This window comes from Callithrix jacchus, chromosome 7 (genome assembly GCF_049354715.1).
Source record: "Callithrix jacchus isolate 240 chromosome 7, calJac240_pri, whole genome shotgun sequence".
In the NCBI taxonomy this organism is placed as follows: Eukaryota; Metazoa; Chordata; class Mammalia; order Primates; family Cebidae; genus Callithrix; species Callithrix jacchus.
In genome coordinates, this window is record NC_133508.1 from 26904709 (window position 1) to 26922356 (window position 17648).

Consider the following 17648-nt stretch of genomic DNA (forward strand, 5'->3'; position numbering starts at 1 on the left):
GTGGTGGCTCACACCTCTAATCCCAGCACTTTGAGAGGCCAAAGCAGAATTGCTTGAGCTCCAGAGTTCCAGACCAGCCTGGGTGACATAGTGAGAGTTCATATCTACTAGAAATAGAATAATTAGCCAGGCGTAGTGGGCTACACCTGTGCTCCTAGGTACTCAAAAGCCTGAGGTGTTTGAATTGCTTGTCCCCACGATTTCAAAGCTGCAGTGAACTGTGATCGTGCCACTGCACTCCAGCCTGGGTGATAGATAATGGCCCTGTCTTAAAAATAGAAAAAAGGGTTACGCTGAAAATGTGCATTTTCTATTTTCCCCATTAATGTCCTACATTCATCCCCAAGGTGATGGAGGAAAAATACCTTTTAAAATAATAGGTAAATTGAAATGATATCCTCCATAACATTTTTCAACCCAATAGATTAATGAGGATTCATTTAAATCTACTTAAAATCATACCTAATAATTATGATGTAGTTACTGATCTAGTTCATAATCTCTCAGTTGACTGTAAATTCTGTTGAAGATTCTCGTGTCTGATTCAGAACAACCTTAAATAGCTGTGACAACAGCACATCACCCAGCGAGGACAGGCGGGTGCTTCACTTCAGCAATTTTTCACTTCTTTCACCCTTTCATTTTTCCATCAGCCAGTGTGAAAACAGTTATATCTTGGTATTTATTAAACTTTTTATTGGAAACCACTGCAGGCCTTGAAAAGTTGTATTTCTTTCATGTTCTCATTATCTTCTCCAGGCTGACAATCTCTTCATGCAATGTGTTTCAGCTATTATTATTTTCATTATTTCTATAATGTCAATTGAAAAAAAGCATATCAAAATTCTGAAAGAAATAAAAGAATCCCACAGTAGAAATCACTTCACTATATGTGAACACCAACACCCAAGCCGCCTGTTCAGAATTTTTTTAAGTATATCCCCAGTTAATTAGTTTATCACGCTAAGTAAATAAGCTAAATCAAATAAAAACCAAACCAGAAGGCACTTTATTAGAAAAAACCTTCCAAATTTAATCTTCAGAAGTAAGAGGCTGTTAGGCAGAGGAAGAAATAAACGGGAACCCTGATGAAATGTAAATTGCAATGATAATTATTAAAACACAGGGATTCGATCCACCTGCCTGGGGATGTTTCATTACATAAATATCAATTATTGCCTATTCCAGTATTGTCAGGGCAAGGGCTATGCCTCTATTAGACTTTAACCAAATCTGGTGTTCTGGTTTCTACCAATAGCACACACTGGTGATTTTTCTTTTCAGAACTCACATATGTATCTCATCTGATCTCATCATAACCGGGGACACAGGTTATAAATAAAGACTACAGAGCTCATTTTATACCGGGTGAACCAGCCAACTTCCATGCAGTTGAGAAAAGGTAAGCTGTCCAGGTAAGGTGGCTCACACCTATAATTCCAGCCCTCTGGGAGGCCGAGGTGGGCAGATCACTTGAGCCCAGGAGTTGGAGAGCAGCCTGGGCAACATGCCAAAAATGATCTCTACAAAAATTAGCTGGGCTTCGTGGGACATGCTTGTCATCCCAGCTGCTCGGGAGGCTGAGGCATGAGGATGGCTGAGCCCTAGAGGCAGAGGTTGCAGTGAGTCCAGCTCAGATGCCAGTGCACTCCAGCCTGGGTGACACAGCAAGATCCTGTCTCAAAAAAAAAAAAAAAAGGCCAGGTACAGTGGTTCAGGCCTATAATCCCAGCACGTTGGGAAGCAAAGGTGGGCAGACCACCTGAGGTCAGAAGTTCAAGATCAGCCTGGTCAACATGGCGAAATCCCGTCTCTACACAAAATAACAAAAATAGCCAGGCATGGTGACACATGCCTGTCATCCCAGCTACTTGGGAGGCTGAGGCAGGAGAATCACTTGAACCTGGGAGGCGCAGGTTGCAGTGAGCCTAGATGGCTCCACTGGACACCAGCTGGGGTGATACAGCAAGACTCCCTCTCAAATAATAATTATTAATAAGAAGAATGCTGTTTAGAGCCATTGCCCTATTCCAGAGAAAAGATGAGCTCATGAACAACCAGGAGTCTCAGTGACCGAGGGACAGAGGCTCCCCAGGGGGCAGACAAAGACCTCACATATCTATGGCATATCCTGTCCACCGGGACTGTTTTGTCAAGAATAAAGAATGCTAATCGGGAGGCTGAGGCAGGAGAATCACTTGAGCTCAGAGGCTGCAGTGAGACCAGGTCGCGCCACTGCACTCAGCCTGGGTGACAGAGTGAGACCCAGTCTCTATTAATTAATAATAAATTGAAAATTTCCAAAATTTTCTAATAATGAATGCTGCCATCATTCCATTTCAGGATAACAAGCCAGCCCTTGAGAACCACCAGGAGCCAGGAGTGCCCCAGGACCCACAGGCCACCAAGTTCAGCCTGTCCCCGTTCCCTTCTGGTGTCGGACACCAGCAGCAGTCCCACCAAGTCCCCCAAGATGGCTTCCCCACGCCACCTAATGACTTCCTGCTGCTGCAGTAACCACCACTGCCCCTGGACGATCAGGAGCTCCCCACTCCACTAGGTCATCCCCTCCCTGTGGTAGCCAAGAGGCCTCCTATGCCCCCCAAGAGGCAGGAAGCATCCATGTTCAGAAGCAGCAGATGAATAAAATAAATAAATAAAAGTTAAATGTTCTTCCTGATGATGGTATTTCTAGAAAGATTATTGGGTCACTCTTTCTTGGGATTAACACTGTAATTAAAAATAGCTTTCACCATCCCATGCCTTCTGAAGTCTTAGTGACCTTAGATATATTTTCTGTCTTTACCTCTGCAACATTCAAGATTCTCAGAAAAATCTAGAGAGGAAAACCAGAAAACATGACAAGCAGAGATGGTTCCCATTCTCTGAGATCCCGTTGCTTGATTGATTGGAGTCCTGGACACAGGCTGTTTTGGTGTGGCTTTTTTAATGCTTGGATAACAGTAAAAATTAAGTTATTTAGTTAGGTTTTGAATTCTGTGTTATCACAGTGCTGTAAGTATCCTGTAAATAAGAATGTAGGGGCAGGCAAAGAGAGTCTTATATATGTATGTTTCCATCTGGAATGTTTTCCCTCAGAGATACATTTAATGCCCAATTTATCCTTGGCTCTTGGGCCCTATATCTCTTCTCTTTCAGATTGGCTTCTGATAGGCCATTTACATTTTCTGTTTCTTTCCATGGCTCTGTTTTTGTTTTTGTTGTTTTTTAAACTGTAAAACTTCTCCAAATCTTCTTAAAATGATTTGAAAAAATAATGCATTTTTTTAATTAAGGAAGATTGTTAATGGCATGTTTTAGTATTTGGGGAAGAGTAAGCTCTAAATCATGCTGTCTCAACCCATGGGCTGCAGGCAGCCCAGGACAGCTTTGAATGCTGCCCAACAAATATGAAAACGTTATGAGCTCTTGGCAGGGCATGGTGACTCACACCTATAATTCCAGCACTTTTGAGAGGCCAGGGCTGGAGGATCACTTGAGGTCAGGAGTCGGAGACCAGCCTGACCAGCATGGCTAAACCCTATCTGTTCTAAAAATATAAAAATTGGCCCCGCGTGTTGATGAGTGACTGTAATCCCAGCAACTCTGGAGGCTGGGGTGAAATAATCCTTTGAACCCAGGAGGCAGAGGCTGCAGTGAGCTGAGATTGTGCCACTGCACTCAAGGCTGGAAGACAGAGTGAGACTCACAAAACAATTATGAGATATTTTTGCAATTTTTCTTAATTGCAGATCAGCTATCACTAGAATTAGTGCATTTTATGTGTGTCCCAGGGAAGTCAAAAGATTGGACACCCCTTCAGTCTAAGTGGAAATTTAAAATGAAACAAATTGAGTTTTAAAAGAAGATATTTAGTGCTTAAAACTGGCAAAAATGTTTTTAATTTTTTTGAGCATATGCTTGAAATAGGATGGAAGGAAAATTTGCTTTCCATTAATATATTATGTTCTTTTGATGTCAGATGCAGTAATAATGGGGCTTTTCTTTTTAAAAAAATTTTTTTAATCTTATTTTACTTTAAGTTCTACGATACATGCACAGAACCTGACGGTTTGTTACATAAGCAAACGTGTGCCATGGTGATCTGCTGCACCACCCTATGTGTTGAATTTTAGTCATCCTAATAGGTATGTAGCGGTATCACTTTTAATTTGCTATTCCCGGTTTACATATGATGTTGAGCATTTTTTCATATGCTTATTAGCCATCTTTATCTTTTTTCGTGAGGTGTCCATTCAGATGTTTTGTCAGTTTTTTTAATTGGACTGTTCATGTTCTTATTGCTAAGTTTTAAGAGTTCTTCATATGTTTGATAATCGTATTTTATCAGACATGTCTTCTGCAAATGTTGTTTCCCAGTCTGTGGCTTGTCATTTCCTTCTCTAGATTGTCCAGTTTATGAATCATTTCTTTCATGGATGAATCCATTGCTGCTCTTGTATCTAAAAGGTCACTGCAATACACAAGTTCATCTAGATTTTCTTCTATATTATTGTCTAGAAGTTTTATACTTTTGTGTTTGACACGTAGGTCTATGATCCACTTTGAGTGAAATTTTGTGAAAGATGTAAGATCTGTGTCTAGATTCTTTGTTTTTGTGTTTGCATATGGATATGCAGTTGTTCCAGCATCACTGTTGACAAGACTATGTTTTCTTCATTGTCTTTGCCCCTTTGTCAAATATTTATATAGGTCTATCATGGGGCTTTGTATTCTGTTTCATTGACTTATTTGTCTGTTCTTTTGCCAATGCCACGCTGTCGTCATTGCTGTAGCTTTCCAGAAAATGCTGAAATTGGGTAGTGTTAGTCCCCTGAATATCTTCTTTTCTAATATTGTGTTGGCTATTCTTGTTTTTATTCCTTATTTTATATTTTTTGAGTCTCCATATAAACATTGGATTCAATTTGTCAATACCCACAATATGAATTGCTGGATTTTGATGCAGATTGCATTGAATCTATAGAGCAAATTGGGAAGAACTGACATTTCATTAATGCTAGGCCTTCCCTTTGATGAACATAAAATATCTATTTATTCAGTTCTTGTTTGATTTTTTTAACCTAATTTTATAGGTTTTCTCATAGATATTTTATATATTCTGTTAGATTTATACCAAAGTATTCCATTGGCGGGAGGGATGTTAATATAAATGGTATTGTGCTTTTAATTTCAAATTCTAATTGCTCCTTGCTGGTGTGTGAAAAAGCAATTGCTATTGACTTTCCTATATCAACCTCGTATGCTGCATTTTTGCTATAACCCCTTATTAGTTTTAGGAGTTTTTTTGGTAAGTTTTCCTGGTGACCCCCTACAGATTTCTACTATAAACTCAGGTTTAGAGTTGGTATGATTTTCTTCTCCATACAGGGGCCAGGTAGGGGAGAGAGCAAGGCAGCAGCTTCCTGCAGTCTTCTCCACTTTACATCCATTCAGATTGTTAAAGTCAGGAGCGGAGTTAATACTTGTGGGACAGTTTCCCAGATACTTGCAATGAAAGTCTACATATGACGATTTAGACTTTCACAACTATTATATCTTGGGGGCCTTTGAAGAACCTTTAATTTTAACCTATTATACAATCAGTATCATTTTTATTGCAAAAACTCGTGGGAGAAATAAACAAATAATTATGTCAATACATGTCAAAAAGCCTCTTGGTAAAATTCAACACCACCCCTGGTTAAAAAAATGTTAAACCCCCTTAAGCTCAAAATTGAGGAAGATGCTTTTATACTGAATAATGGATTTGAAACCTACAGCAAAAAACATATTTAATAATACAGGATGAACTGAAATGTCAGTTACATTTATGGTACCCAGGATTTCTTTTATCAGTAGTGGTAAAACACACAAACACAGAAATGACTGTCATGAGGGAAGTAGTGGATTTTACTACTCACAGTTCCCTGGAAACAACAGGCACAGCACACAACAAGGGGCAGGACAGGGAAACATTGAGGTCTGTCAGAAGGCAGAGGAAAAGGGGGAAACATGGGCAAGAAACTTTATTGCTGTTTCCATGGGAAGGAACAAGCGAGGCAGGGCAATCAGGCTTAGAATTGTCTAGTTTGAATGACGTCATCGGCTTCTGGATAGAAGAGGCTGCTAACTGGTCCTGAGGAAACTAGGGAAACAGGATACTGGTCAGAAATGTGAGAGTGATAAGAAAGAATGAAGACTGCAAAAGAGATAAACAGAGATGAAGAAGAAAAAGGAGTGAGGAAGAGAGGATAAAGAAGGAGGTATAAACTCTGGGTTGGTTGGTTTGTATATGAATGCATACAGGCAGGAAAGTTCTTTATTATGTACAAGAATATCCTGAGAGGGGCAGTCCCTCCAGGGTCAACAAGGCCCCAGATGTCAAGGCATCAAAATCAGAAAATAAGAGACATGACTGATACATCACTAAAGACACTATTATAATTCATATGATTCAACATTATCCTGGAGTCTATAGCCAATGTACACAATAGCAAAAACAACAATAGAAACAAATATCTGAATGGAAAAGACAGACTTAAATTCTCAGATAATGTATCTACTTAAAATATAAAAACAAAGTTAAGCAATCCATTGAAAGCTATTAATTGATTTGATTATGTGTAAGTAAAATACAGAAACTAAAACCTGCCCTATATACTATATACCAGTGAAGCTCATTTATAAAATGTAGCATCAAGGGTGATTCACAAGAGAAGCAACTAAAATATTTCTAGCATTGATAAACAATTTCATAAGGAAAAAAGTGAATGTTTATTGCAGACGTAAAAGAAAACATCAGGGAAAAAAAGTACAGGTCATCAGTGCTCCACCTAGTTCCAATAACAGTGGTTTAATTAAATAACGTAGGTTCCCTGACATGGTTCAAATTCAGTTACCATGGGATTTTAACTGTCAGAAATTACACAAAGTACAAACTTTGTGAGCACTTCTGTCCACAAATCACAACATAAATAACACATGCAATTAAGATCAGTGACCCATCACTTCTTTCAAAGGATGATGTTGCCAATCACTGCACACTGATTATTGAGTTTACACAGAGAGCAAAGTATGTTATTGTCTCACCTCCTTGTCTCCCAGTGAGAAGCCCACGTGACATTTTAGGAAAATGAATAATCAAAAGAGGAAATTGGTCAACAGGCATGAAACTGTATCAAAAAACTGAAAAGGGAAAACAGGAAGTGTAATTCAAATGAAACATGAGTGTAGTTATAGAAGAAATAGTGGCAATTCACAAAAACAGATGTTTCGTCGGTATTTCAAGTATTTTTGCCAAAAAATCAACTCTAAATCTAATTGAAGCTCTATATTTACAGAAATACAGGGGGCAAAGACACGTGTTGTGTTAGGCTGTTTTTCTGTTGCTATAAAGAAATACCTGAGACTGGGTAATTTATAGAGGAAAAAGGTTTAATTGGCTCACAGGTCTGCAGGCTTTACAGGAAGCATGGTGCTGGCATCTGCTCACCTTCTATCTGGGGACTTCCATTCATGGCAGAAGGCATAGAAGGCAAAGTGAGAGCAGGATTCTCATATGGAGAGACTGGGAGCAAGAGAGCAAGCGGGGGAGGTGCCACACACTTTTAAACAACAGATGTCCTGAGAATGAACTCACTCTCAGTGGGACAGCACCATGTTATACAAAACCGTCCCCTTGACGCAAATGTCTCCCACAAGTCCCCACCTCCAACGCTGGGGATTATATCTCAACATGAGTTCATTTTCAGACTACTATAAAGAAACTACCAGAGACTGGGTAATTTGTAAAAGGATTTATAAAAATTGACTCACAGTTATGCATGGTTGGGGGGGCCTCAGGAAACTTACAATTATAACAGAAGGTAAAGGAGAAGCAAGACACATCTTACACGGAGGCAGGAGAGAGAGTGGGCAAAGAGGAACTACCAGACACTTATCAAACTATCAGATCTCATGAGGACTCTTATTATCACAAGAACGGCCTGGGGTAACTGCCCCCATGAAACAATCACCCCCCCACACACACACCAAATCCCTTGGACCACACAAGGGAGTCATAATTCAAGATGAGATTCAGGTGGGGACACAGAGCCAAACCCTATCAATGAGATTTGGACTGGACATCTAATCTATAGCACAGGTTAAATAACACCACAGAATGTGATCAGAAAATGCGGAGTGTTGAAATACCACAGGGTAAATAATCCGGTTTCTTCAATTAAAACTAAGGAAACCAAAAGAGTGCAAGTAAAAAAGATGTAGGTGACACATGTAGGTGATATACTCAAAAATATCAAAGGAAATTTAAGACATGTTGCCATCCAATTGTAATGTATAGTCCTCATTTGGATCCCAATTAAAATAACTACAAAATAATGACGATTATAATAATTTACAAGATGATGAAAATCTTGAAAACTGAATATCTAATTTGATGCATTAAGAGTTATGTCTAAATTGTCTCAAGGTCATACGGTATCAGGGTCTGTGTTTTACATCATTAACATATAAAAATGCATACAGAAATATTTGTAGATGAAATGAAACAATGTTTGAATTTTCTAATAAACTGAGGACACGTATTTTACACCTCAAGCGAATACTGAGGAATATGGGGGAAGTGTGTGGAGGTGTAGATGAAGCACAATTGGCCAGGTGTTGATCATTAGTAAACTGATTAAACAGTAGATTAGGTTCATCAAACTATTAATGTTTTCTCTACCATAGCAAATGTTTGAAAATTCTATAATAGAAAAACAAAACTCTAGGAGCATAATAAAACCAAATACCACTGATGTACCCCAAAGTGCTGAGTTTACAGTGAGTACTAGACTAATATTTAATAATCCTGTTTTTTGAGACAGAGTTGTGCTCTTGTTGCTCAGGCTGGAGTGCAATGGCACAATCTCCTCTCCCTTCAACTTCCGCCTCCTGAGTTCAAGCGATTCTCAGGCCTCAGCCTCCCAAGTAACTGGAATACTTTTTTTTTTTTTAATGGAGAGGCCACTCCAAAGCTTAAATATAGTTTAGTTCCATTTACATGACATTCTGGAGAAAGCAAAACTATAGGGATGGAGAGCCACTAAGTGGGTGGGGGTGGAGAACCATGTGACCACAATAGGAACGTGAGAGAAGTGTTCTGGGGATGGACCTGGTGTGTCCCACACGTGCAAAACTGCACCCCAAAAGAGTCAACCTCCCTGCATGTTCATTTTCAAAATATTTTTTAATGTAATGAGTGGTCTGGGAAGTCTTTCCTAACAAAGTGACTTCTGAGGGCACACTCCAGGTGGATGGCGAGGCCAGAGCGTGCCTGGGGATGTGAGGGACATGGAGGACACCCGTGTCCAGCCCACCTCACTGCTTCTGAGGAAGAAGGGGAGGGATTCTCGGTGCATCAAACAGGAAGCCTGTGAGGCAGGAAGTGGCTCAGGGACAGTGGGGCTGGAGAAAGGGGCTGGCAGAAATGCCAGAGCCCAGGGCCACATGCAGACTTAGGGTTTGGAGTCATTAAAGGGCAATGAGCCAGGAGTGGCAGGAGATGACCTATTTTTTGAGAGATCGTGCTGAGAACAGGCCTTAAAGGCAGAAGCCCAGAGCCTGGCTTGGGGCACTGCAGTACTGAAGCCCTAGAGTTGAAAATTCTCTTCCTCCTAACTCCTACCCCGGCCCTCTCGCTGTGCAGATGCCTACAGCACACTCCACAGTATGCTCCTTGTGGGCAAGAATGACACCCTCCATGTCATGGCTTAAATGCAGTGCAGGGACACATGGTTCTCTTCCGGGAACTTCTGGACAGGGTGCCCTACAGGAGCCACAGTAACTGCAGTACAACTGATGGGACACTGCACATCAGGCAAACAAACCACTTGCCATTCATGACTATAGGCCCTGCCAAGGCTCCACGGAGTGGGCCCTGCTCACACGCCCTGTCCAGCACGGGAACGTGAGCCACGGGAAGGCTAAGAGCAGACCCAAGGTCATGTAGCAATGAGGCTGGCACCAGAAGCTCCCCCTACAGCATGCCAGCTGGGGCTCAACTGATTCCCTCAGGCACAGCTGACCTCTGGCAGAGCCAGGCCCTGGTGGGGAGGGACTCCTCCACTTGGGAGGGGTGAAGGTGGGGGTCGGGGAATGCATATCTGCCTGGAGACATTCAGTGGCCAAGTTGGGGGTGGCCCAATTTCCTGAGCAGAAGTGGAGGCCACAGGCAGGCTCAGGCGTTTCTCTGCTCTTGAGGAAGGTACTCAAGGCCCAGGTGTCTGAAGATGTCTTCCTCTGAAGCCGCATGAAAAAACGTCCTCTGCTCCGGGTCAAACAGCCCATGGCTATTCAAGCCACAGGCCCTTCTCCTTCCGGCTGAAGTGGCGCAGCTCCCGCTGGAAAAGCTTGGAGCCAGTCCAGCCAAGCAGGGCGAAAGGGAACTGGCTGATGGGTACGACCACCAAGTCCACCCTCATGGCCTTCCAGGATGGGCAGGACCTTGGGGATCCCCCCACAGCAGCCCCTGGAGGTTGTGATAGGCGTAAAATGCAGAAACTCCTCTCGAAAGCATCCATGTGGCTCTGCTGGGCCAGGCGGGTAGGGGACTCCCAGCGGCTATGCCGGTGCTGGCGGTACAGGATGAGGCCCTGGTCCTGCAGGCGGTGCATCGCTCTGGGCAGCAGCCCCGCCTCCTGGCCCTCCTTGGGGTGGGTGATGAGGAAGTCCACGTCATGGCCCTGCAACGTCCCCCTGCGGAAGCCGCCGGTCAGTGTGACGGTGGCCCCAGGCATGGCCTGCCCCACAGCTTCTTCCACCACCTGCTGCAGGGCATCTACATCGGACCGCAGAAGTGGGGTGCTCAGGTCCTGGTGGTGCTGGTTCCCCGCTTTCTGCTTTTGGGTCAGTTTCTGGGGCTGCTCTAGGAGGTCATCCAGGGTTCGCAGTTTTTCCTGCTACCACCGGTCAGCAGTCCTCACACCGACCCGGAAGACCTGGGTGAAGAGCTTCATGGTCTGGTACCTCTCTGAGCTTCGAACTCTCTCCACCTCCTCACACACTCCATGCTCCAGCAGCTCCTGGACAACCCTAGAGGAGTGTTCTCCAAGCTGGGGTAGCCCCTGCAGCTGGCTCAGTGTTGTGACGGGGCTGGGAAGGGCTTTGAGCAATGAGGCCGCTCTGCAGAAGGCGAGGAGGCGGCCCTCACTGCCTTGGAAGCCCGCTGCCTCCGCCAGTGTCTCCAGAGCCTCTGTGAGGCTAGTACAGTGGTGTGTGAGGAGCGTGGGGCGCTGGCAGGCATAGGTAGGCATCCATACTGGACTCGGAGGCCCCTTCCCGGGCCCGGCCACCTCCAGGCGGTGCCGGCACTCCACAGGCACAGGCTGCCCAGCTGCCAGGCTCTCTGTGAACCAGCTTATGTCCAGCAGAGCTGGGGGGCTGCAACCCGGGAGAGCAGCTGCCATCCTGCGCTCCTGCCAGCTGATGGCCTCCTCTGCTGAGGTCTGTTCCATCACAACATGTGTCACTTCGGAGCTGCAGGAGTCGAGGACGCGGAAGCCTTTGGAGCGGCCCAGGCATGTGAGGAAGGCCCGGCGGCTGCGACCCATGTGAGGTACCCAGGTAGATGGCGACGCCTGGGAAGCGCATGCTACGCAGCGTGGAGGAAGCGGCATCGCCGCTAGGGGACCCGACCCGCGCTCGCCGCCGTTTGGTGAGCATCCGAGGGAGCCATGGCCCAGGAGCAGTTACGCAGGGAGTCAGTCCGGACCACCTGGACCGCCTGTGGATCTGGGAGAAGTTCGTGTATTTGGATGAGAACCAGCACACCTGGCTGCCCTTAGTCATCAAGGTACAGCCCGCCCTGGAGCGAGAGGATGGTGAGGCAGCAGGGGCAGCCCCGGGAGCTTGGGAGGCCCAGGACGGGCGTGGCCTAGAGGAGCACCCACTGTGGGGCAGGGAGGCTCCCCACAGATGAAGCCACTTTGAACCGGGCTCTGGGCTTTTGAACAGGAGTTCACCAGGCCGGGAAGAAGGGTGGGAAAACCACAAAGGAATGTCAACCTGTGAGTGTGACTATAATGTTGACTACAGCAGGACGTTTCAGGGCTTCGGGGTCCTAATCCTTAAAATGGTTATTTCTAAATAAGTTACTCATTCATACGGCCCATCATCGGAATCATCTTAGGCGGGTCCCAGAAATCTGTATTTTATAAAGAACCTTCAACAGCTTAGGGTCATAGCAACCTTTGCGCTAGAGTGTGAGGTATTTCCTATTCCCTCTGTGCTTTATTAAGAAGAACAAATTTAACGAGTAATAAATACCATAGTCTACGCGCCGGTATTGAATCAGTATTGGCTTTGTTTCATTTGTGATACCTTAAGATGCGTCCCTAGTTCATGTTAAGTTTTTATTAAAGAACTCTAACTCTTTTACAAGTATTTGGATTTACTCAATGAAAGAGTCAAAAAATATTCAAACTCTTTCCAAACATACACTGATGAAAGTATACCAATTTAAAAATAAATCAGAACATGTATGTAATACAGTAGCAAACAAGAGTTATTGAGTGTTGACTGTGTCTCTATAGATGGGAAACGGAAGCATAAAAATATACATTTGCCCAAGGTAGGACTGCCAGTAGGTAACGGGGCTGGAATTCTAGGCTCTTCAACCACCAAAATTTGCACTTCTATTGGCATTTAAAGTTTTTAAATATCCATTTTTCTTTAAAAATCATGTCAAATGTTTACTTAAGTCAAAATTGGAAAAAATAATTTGAAGATTCAGTGAATTTCTTTCTTAAAATGTCTGGTTGAGAAATCTCTTCTTCAACGTGACACCAAAATCACGAATTAGACAGTTTTTCACATAATCATGATAAATGCTGAACAAAAGGTAACCCACTAGCAAACTATGGGGCAGGGTTTGCCTCACACACTTGAAAAAGCCAGTATTCTTTTTCTCTCCTATTTTTCTTTCGTCTTTTTTTGTTTGTTTGTTTGTTTTGTTTTGTTTTGTTTTGTTTTGTAGAGACAGGATCTTGCTCTGTCACCCAGCCTAGTCTCAAACTCCTGGCCTCAAGTGATCCTCCTACCTCAGCCTACCGAAGCACTGGGATTACAAGTGTGAGTCACTGCAACTCGCCAGAAAAAAAAAAAAAAAAGTATTTTTTTTTACCCACCACAAGGCGCAGCTTTTTTTTTTTTTTTTTTTTTTTTTTTTGTATTTTTAATAGGGACAGAGTTTCTCCATGTTGGCAAGGCTCATCTTGAACCCCTGGCCTCAGGTGATCTTCCCACCTCAGACACCCAAATTGCTGGGATTACAGGTGTAGGCCACTGTGCTAGGCCCAAAGGATACATTTTGATTACAACTGTCATAAGATCATTGAGAATAACTCATGCGGTTTATCAAAAACACCATAGTACTCCATTAAAGTTACTGACTACAACGATCATGATGTTTCAAAGAATATCTTCCAGTTTAATCGGCTAAAAAATACTTGCGTATATAATCATTATTACCAAATGTGGGATTGGCATCAAAATAATTATCAAATTAATTTTTAAACTGATTATTCTATGTTGTGTTTAATGACAGAACAATTATTTAATTACTTTTTTTCCAAATTAAGAAGAGCAACTAACTCTGAGATCATTAGCCCAGGAAGAAGTAGGTGAGGCATAGCCTGCTTTCTTGGCTGTCAATTACTAGTGGAAATGATGTCGAAGGCCTTGCTGAGGAAGATGCACCTGGTAAACGATTTGGGCAGATAACTAAGAGTATAATTACTCAGAGCCTGATAAATGTCTACATTTCAAAATGGCAAGGTCAACTTTAAATGTTTAGAAATGTTTGTACCTTGGGAAGCCAAGCTGGGCGGATCACTGGAGGTCAGCACTTGGACACCAGCCTGGCCAATACTGCAAAACTTTGCCTCTACTAAAAATACAAAAATTAGCCAGCCATGGCAGCATCCGCCTGTACCCCACGATACTTCAGAGATAGAGATAGGAAAATGGGTTGAACCTGGATGGGGAGGATGCAGTGAGCCGAGATCACGACACTGCACTCCAGCCTGGGCTAAGGAGCTAGATTGTCTCAAATCAACCAAACAACACAAAACGTTTATACATTTTATGGTTTATACAAAATCTCAGATCTAGTTGTTACTTAGAATTTCTATCCACAGAAGTTCCTTAAGTGCTATTTTTGTACTAAACAAAAAGAAGGAATATGTACATTGTCATGCAAAGTACAAATATATCCCCGTGATTTTAGGATCCCTTTACAGCATTAAGAGAATAAAAATTTTCTTAAATATTTACCAAGAAAAAGTCAATAATCTGCAATCATTTCAAATGAAGGGCGTGAATTCCAGCTCATGCTGCTGCTTCCGCACTGGGAATTTGGTGCCACAATAATAAACTGAGGCATCAATGACACACTTCTTTCAACAGTAAATCTAAGATTGAAATGTTTATTTTCAGTGGTTTTGCTATTTCCTGGGGATTATGGAGGAAATGCTTGGTTAGGATACAAATGGTGGAAGATTATACCGTGAAATTAAAGGTGAGAGATCAAGTAGAACATGCTATTGTATTACTAATATTTTACTATGAAGAGGGCATCCTCATAAATACAGGGATTTGGAGCTCATCTTAGCACTTCTCCCCAGGTTCGTTCAATACATACCATTTTATTAAAGTTGCGTGTATACCCATCAGTCTAACCTACTAGTTGAACAGCTCCTGTAATTGATTCTTCTATTTCTCTACCATATCTTGCCTCGAGTCAATTCTAAAGAAACGTTTGATGAAAGAAGGAAAAAACCAGTAACGTGTAAAGGGCTGCATCTACAAAGGTGCTCTATCCACATGAGCCTTAGAAAAATGTGATGTACTCAGTGTATGAATTTTAGAAAATTTCCCCATTACACTTGCTAGTTTAAATGAATATGTGTGTTATTTTCGAAAATATGTAAACTGAATATATACTTATTGAATGCATATATATTAAATACACACATTAAATATGTATGCGTATAACATGTACACATGTTAACATAACAGAGTAGACTTATGGCAATGTTTTTTTTCTGAAACCACCTGCAGATATTTGTCTTCCTAGTTTCAAAAACCCTCAGAAGCCATGGAGGAAAAAGGACACTTTGGATGCGAGACAGTGCATGAGGCACACTTGGTTACAGTAATTTTAACATCATTCATATTCATAATGCACAGTGAGGAAACCAGAAAATTCCTAGCAGCCATCAATGAATGACAGGTGGGGCGGGCCGCTGGGGGGCGGGGCCTTGTGAGCCGGTGCCTGGGCTCCCACATCACAGATGGAAGGACCGCATGTGGAGGGAACTCAACGCCTGATTGGTTCCTCCTAAGCAGGACGCGATCTGGTTGGCAGGGCAACCGGCCTTCAGTGGGTGGCCTTCAGTTAGTGCCTTCAAAGTTGGTTTCATTCCGCTGGGAGAGTCAGCAGGTGCTGAGCCGTGCAGACCTGGAAGCAACCAAAGACCCAAGGTGCCCGGGAACAGCAGAGGCTCCCCATAAAAACCAGGCTGACCTGCCGCATGTGGACCAAAGCCAGCCCCAAGCAGGGCGGGTGCTGGGGTTCTGCAGAGCCGTCCTTCTCTAACATCTATGAGTGCGCGGCCAGGAAAGGCGCAGCCCCAGCAGAGAGGAGTTACAGGCACCCTGAACCCGCTGTACCCCAATGCCAGCCCCAAGCGTTGCCGGCTCAGGGTGAGCGGGGCGGAGCCGTTCTTCAGCTTTGATTCAGATCTACAAGATGGAGATGGCTCTAGTGCCTTACCCGGCTGCTTTGGAGCACACTGGCCACCAGAAGATGCCCAAAGGTAGGGAGGCAATGGATACCGCTTGGCCTCAGGGATCCTCTGGCTGTTGCTGATCCAAAGATCCCCCTAGAGACATCCACAACCCGGGGCTCCTCCCTCCCTCCCTTTGTTAGCTTTCCTAGGCCCAGCTCCCAGGCAGGAAGACTGGCTCTGCCTCGAGTCCCCACCCCTTCTTCTTTCGCTGTTGTGTCTGGCCGGTTTCCTTCCTCTTCCCTACCCCAGTGCCCACTTCTGGGACCTCTTCTTCTTCCCACAGGTGGCCGAAAACTAAGTTTACAAAATACAGAATGGATGCTACAGATTTCACTGCTGTAGAGAAAACGTCTGGCACCTTTCTATTTTTTTATTTAATTTTTAAATTTATTTATTTATTTATTTATTTATTTATTTATTTATTTATTTATTTGAGACGGAGTTTCACTCTTGTTACCCAGGCTGGAGTGCAATGGCGCGATTTCGGCTCACCACAACCTCCGCCTCCTGGGTTCAGGCAATTCTCCTGGCTCAGCCTCCTGAGTAGCTGGGACTACAGGCACGCACCACCATGCCCAGCTAATTTTTTGTATTTTTACTAGAGACGGGGTTTCACCATGTTGACCAGGATGCTCTGATCCTTGACCTCGTGATCCACCTGCCTCGGCCTCCCAAAGTGCTGGGATTACAGGCGTGAGCCACCGCGCCCGGCCTTGGCACCTCTTCTATTTAAACTTAAGTAGCTGCAGTGGAGCAGTTTCCCAATTCCAGCCCCAAGTGGGGCCAGCGCAGACTGAGTTGGGCAAAGCCATCCTGACGCTCTGAGATCCAGGAGGTGGAGGTGAAGGTGGGAGCAGCGCCAGACACCTCTGCTTGGAGCCTGCCCAATCTGATGCGGGGACCCTGACCTGCAGCACAGCGGCCACCAGAAGACGCCCAAAGGTAGGGAGGCCACAGATACCGCTTGCTCTCAGGAGCTCCTCTGGCCATTGCTGACCCAAGGGTCCCCCCGGAGACAGCCACAGCCTGGGGCTCCTCCCTCCTGCTCCTAGTTCGCTTTACTAGACCCAGGCCCCGAGCAAGAGGACTGGCTCTAGGACTCACAATTTCGTATGTTCAATTCTAGACCGGAGCTCTATACTAAAGTAATGTCAGAGGTTCTGTTCTTGTTTCTACTCATGAAAAATGGTTTTTTTTATAGAGACAGGGTCTCACCGTGTTGCCCAGCTGTTCTCAAACTCCTGGTCTCAGGTGATTAACCCACCTTGGCCTCCCACGTTGCTGGGCTGATAAGCAAGAACCACCACACCTGGGCTTTGGATAGGCTCCTGCTCTGTGTGTTTCAGCTGGTCTTCCTGCGCAGCTGTCAGGAAGATGCTCCTGCAGCACCGTTTCAAATCTTTCTGCAAAAATCCAGTGGATCCTGTGATTTATTAACATAGAATATAGCCTATTATTTGTAGAAGAGAAGCTAAACAATTCACAGTTAGTAACTTATGGCCTAGAAATTTTTATTTCATGATCAACACATCTGTTTATAGATGCTTGTGGTCCAAAAATGCAGATTCCTAATCATCCCCAAGGAGAAGTGATCCACTGAAAGGCAACCTGGGAGGGAGTTTAGGATTGTTCTGAGGCCGTGAAAAACCATTGAAATTCATACGTAAGAGGGTAGAGAAAGGGAATCCGCATGTTTTGATCCTACAGGTGCTGGGTGTAACTTGGTCTTTGTAAAGTTGCACCACCTTTGAGGCAGGGAGGACTGGATTTGAATCCCAGTTCCATCACTCATTATGACATGATGGTCAATGTGCT

The 17648-nt window shown here is 44.0% G+C and overlaps 1 protein-coding gene and 1 pseudogene across 4 annotated transcripts in view; one reads left to right on the forward strand and one right to left on the reverse strand.

Moving 5' to 3' along the window:
* The window catches only part of LOC103790987 (amyloid beta A4 precursor protein-binding family B member 1-interacting protein-like), a 216554-nt gene that overhangs the window by 60670 nt on the left and 138236 nt on the right, over positions 1-17648 (forward strand). The window lies entirely within an intron of this gene.
* On the reverse strand, positions 10223-11706 carry LOC100406965 (DNA-directed DNA/RNA polymerase mu pseudogene; annotated as a pseudogene).